The 5,000-nt window shown below is 36.9% G+C and overlaps 1 protein-coding gene across 1 annotated transcript in view; it reads left to right on the forward strand.

The window, feature by feature from the left end:
- LOC138010849 (beta-2 adrenergic receptor-like) overlaps positions 1 to 5,000 on the forward strand; it is a 40,616-nt gene that overhangs the window by 3,571 nt on the left and 32,045 nt on the right. The gene's annotated exons all lie outside the window — the stretch shown is intronic.

Raw genomic sequence — 5,000 nt, forward strand, 5'->3', positions numbered from 1 at the left:
GAATGGTGATTTTGCTTGGTTCAAACGGAAGTTATATTTACGGCTCGGAACACTTTGATGTTGCATCCCCATGCTGTTAATGAAGACAGGGGATCAAAAAAATCACTTGTGAAAGAAATAACTCATTGACTCCCAGGAGTGATCGATATGTAAAACTTCCCAATTTCAATGAAATATCAGCTAGACAGGTATCGAGGATGAAGATTATTATCAGCTTAAGAGGTGGAATCTTGATATAACAAGAAATTCTCATGACTACCCAACAAGGAAATCTATGGTACTAGTTAGGAGAATGAACTTTTCGATCGGGGATTAATGCCGAAAGGGTTACATGTAATATGGACAATTTTTTTTGGAAGGGCCAGCTGTACAAAGTGGTAGCGCCGGATTTTGGGAGATCTAACCAGCAAATTATTTGTAGATTCAAAACAAAATAATACTGCAAGGCTGGTTGTACACCTGTGAGGAAATATAGTTTTTTGATTTACTAATATTTCGTCAGGCATACTTCTTCAGGGAATTAAAAGGATTTGCCGTTACAATTTTTTGAAATTCAAATATAAGCCATAAGAAAACTAGGTATAAGATTAGAGATAAATAAATATTTTACAACTAGTACTAATCACAGATTATAAAGTGCGTTCGCTGTTACATGGAGTGTTAGAGGAGGTTGTCATAGTGAAAAGAAAGATGGACGAAAATATAGAGCAAGGAAAAATGAAATGAAATCAAAATGATTTGTAACACAGTTACAGCTCTTTTGAAAGAACAAATCTATTACCTAATAATTGCAAATGTTCTTTATTAATAGGTGGCATTTAATACGTTTAGTAGTATATCAGTGTAATAATTAACTGTATTCCATAGGACATTTGTAACACAACGGTAACGTAACGGCATAACTGTAACATTATAACTGTAACCAACATTACAACTGAAAGTAACATTACAACTGTGACCAAAATTACAACTGCAACTCTGTCTTTGCTATCCGTTCTGTGAGCAGCAAACAACACAGCCCACGCTGGAGTGGTACACAATTCCGTCAGATTTCGATAAATGCTAAGCTCAAAACGTTTAAATAACATCATACTCGAAAGGAATATTGAAAATAGAACTTACCCAGCTTCAAAGTTCCACCGCAAAAAGGTAAACCCAACGCTAGCGCTCCGAACACAAAGAAAGAAAGACCAAAGATCAGCCGTAAAGACGCGATCATATGGCCTGCTCACATGCTCACAAATTTGTCACATGTCTTAGTTTTATGCACACATCATATAATCTGAGCGGGTCACAAGTTGCAGTCGTTTCAATACAGAAAGATCTTGGTGTTCATGTCTCTTCATGGAACGATCACATTGACTTACTTATAAGCAAAGCAAATAAGATGTTGGGTATTATCTACAGAACGTGCACCATTGATTGATGTTGGTTCAATAATCGTTGGTACGACCGCAGCTGGAGTACACATCTCAAGTTTGGTCTCCCTATACTAAAGAAAAAATTAAGGCCCTTGAGCGTGTTCAAAGGCGTGCCACCAAATTCATCTTAAAATGTGATTTGACTTATCCAGAACGTTTAGCTAAATTAGGTCTTTTGCCTCTGGAGTTTAGAAGGGAGGTTTTAGATTTATGTTTCTTTTTTAAATGTCTTAAGGGGCATATTGATTTTGACGTCCTCTCGTATGTTAGCTTCACATCATATAAGTACGATATGAGAAATTCAGAAGCCATACTTGCGAAGGGTCGTTTTAGAACCGACGTTTTTAAATTCTCATTTTTTAATCGTATTGTAAACTTGTGGAATGGTCTACCTGTAGCTATTAGGACAATTGATCAAGTATCATTGTTTAGTAAGAAAGTGAATAAGTTTTATATTAGTGAATTTAACTTAAGTAAGGATAAATTCTTACAGTTTTTGATCACGTATTGTCTATGTTAGTTTTTTATGTATTTAGCATTTTATCACAGGCAGTTTATTTAATATAAGGAATCCAGAATTCTGTATAAACTGGCCTAATTACTCAGATTTCCCTCTTTTTATACTTGTACATATATTTAATTCTTTGTTTTTGTTTTTGTTTTGATCATTTGTGTAAATGAATTTGAGTAAATAAATAAGTAAATAAATAAATAAATAAAAGTAACGGTACCAGTTTACTGGCCGTGACATGCCCCTTCAAAACTCAAGCGGGGTGGCCATTTTGGTGTCCTTACAGGAATGTCAGGTATGTGGATTTTTCCCGCATATAAATGTGCACAGGACAACCACCTCTCGAAAGTCACAGGTCAAAAGTAGGCTTGCGTTCCACGAACGCATTTAATGGATGAGGTTTTCCCCTGATAGCGATAATTAGCAAGGCCAAAGTTTGTGTTACCTGCCGAAGCCGGAGGCTGAGTACCCTGGGTACCAGAGGTTTTTTCTCGCGCGCGGCGGACGGAAATTCTTCAATTCACTTCGCTTTCACCACCGGAAACCGCGCAAGAAAAACCTAATATGCTTCTTTGCGAAATTTCGTATGGATGGGAGTTTTCACCTGACGTTGCAGCAGCCACAGACCTCTTTCATAATGGCGGCCAAATAAAATAGTATTTTGCTTTAATGCTAATGAGCCTTTCTACAATCCGGGTCAAAACACTTCGGGGCACTTGTCAAATTTTGGACCAAAAGTAGAGAATTTACTGTACATGCTTCCATCGTTATATGAGCAACGTGTGTTCTTCTTTCGCTGCCTTTTTCGTGCCCCGTTCCCTCCAGACAATGTTGAAACATGCCAGCGATCGCTGAACGGAACTTGATTTTGGAGACTGAAAAATCACATTATAATGGGGGTAGGGGGAAAAGCGCGAATTGTCCCAACAGTTTTGACCAGGATTGTAGCCTCTCTTGAAAAGAATTTCTGTTTGAAAATGAGAGCAGTAGGTCTAATTAACATAAAGACAAAAGAATGTAAAAATAGTCGCCATTTATGACAGTGGTCTATGTTGGTGCACACAACAATAGAGAGAAAGGTCTTTTAGGAACGTGACTCTATTGTAATGCAACACATGAGCCATAATTTGCTATTGTTTTGTGCACCAACGTGGCCGTTTCATCACGTGATTGAAAACCATCTATATAAGGCCTCTTCATATGTCCTCGCCCAGAATAAAGCTAGGCAACTACACTAGGTTTTATTATTGACTTTGATGTTTAGGGAATAAACGTTATGAACTAATTAATTGTAAAAAGTAGCCGCGAGTAGAAGGAACGCCCAATGTAATACAGTTGATGACGGTCCACCACCAAAACAAACCAAAAAAGTGAGACTGGTCCTTTTTAAAATTGAAACGGAAGCTACTTAAGGCAGAGCTCTATTGAGGATCCAAAGCATAGACGCAACTAATTAAAACTACGCATGGTAATGGCATAAGAATCTTACACAATTAAGCGCCTCGGCTGCAAGTCTCTGATTTGCCGCGTTATCACAGATTTATATAATTGTCATTCTACGTCTTTTCTTCGTTATACAAGCTTATTACTCGGCTTTCATTTTAGGGCACTAAATTGAAAACCGGTGCAGTAATACTATTTCATGCATGTGAATTAACCTCAGCTTCACAATCCGTTTTGATTGCATTGACTCATTTTGAAGTTGATTTTAAAATCTGACACTTACTAAAATGAACAATTTAGGAAAGACCTCGAAAAATCTTTCTCGAGCGCTTAAACTGGCTTGAATAATTCTGACAACCAATGTGAAATCCTTTTTAAGTGTCCTGGGCCATTTTTGAAATTATCGAAGCGATTAATTTCACATTTCTGTGTTGCGGCGAGAATCAGAGAAATAATCAGTTAAGATGATTATTTTGCGTTTTTTTCAAGTAATATCGAGAAAAATTAAATTAAAAACTGTCTTTTTCTGCATCATTATCTATATTATAAAAAGAAGCTCCAGTCTGTTTTACTGAGTCGAACAAAACACTAGGTAAGATCTGCTCGTAGCGTGAGAGCCGACGCCATGGTAAGTTACATAGAATCTCATTCCAGATATGGAAAACATTTCATTTATAGAATAACTTTCTTGAATTGGGTTGCTGCCACACATTTGAATAGAAAAAGTAACCCAAAATTTCCGGCATTTTAAACTATTCTTGTGAAGACTGAACGTAATTGGGCACTTCCCTATCATCTTCAAATATGACCCACCCATTAATTTTCAGGCGCTGCTATTGGCTAATTTACGTCACATGGTGCAAACTCATAGGACAGTTATCACGCAATAACCCAGCGAAATACTGTAGCGATCATTGATCATTGAAAAAAAAAAAACAAAGCCTGCGGAAAAATTAAACTAGGCAGCAGGAAAGTTTTTATTTGACATGGAAGAAAAACAAACTCGTTTTCTGGAGTCTAGTGATAATGACATTAAAAAGCTGGTCGCAAATGCTGTTGCGGAAAGTCCACAAAACATGCTGTCAACGTCTTTGAAGGTGTAGAAAGTTATGAGCAGACTTTACAGATTTAATCCTAAGCGAACTTAGACTGAGTCATTTTATAGAGTAGACAATTTAATACAAAGCGTTTACTAACTATAAAAGTTCCAGCCGCACTTAAATACACTGCCATCGAGACTTTGCACATTCTGCCTTTCATGGACGAATGAAATTTCTTTTTCAGTAAGCAAAAAAGCACCTTGATTTCGAGTTTTCGACTCGCAGTGACAAATAAAATAATTTTGATTTTTTTTTTCTAAGACCGACACGCTTTCTTTTGTAGTCAAATTTTGAACAGTACATAAAAAAAAAATGCGAAGCACCGCCATCACATTAAACATTGGCTTTTTACGACCGGTTTTTTTGCGCGATATTAAATTAATGGGAGGGTTATAAAATATCTAAACCCCTTTCTGGCTTGCTGGCATGTTGGCTGATTATATCCTTGGCTGAGAGATTGTCCTGAAAATAACTTATTTGCCCTCGAATCTTCGCTTCTCGGCCAAATATTCATTTTTCGGAAAA

This window comes from Montipora foliosa, chromosome 7 (assembly GCF_036669935.1).
Source record: "Montipora foliosa isolate CH-2021 chromosome 7, ASM3666993v2, whole genome shotgun sequence".
NCBI classification, from domain to species: Eukaryota; Metazoa; Cnidaria; class Anthozoa; order Scleractinia; family Acroporidae; genus Montipora; species Montipora foliosa.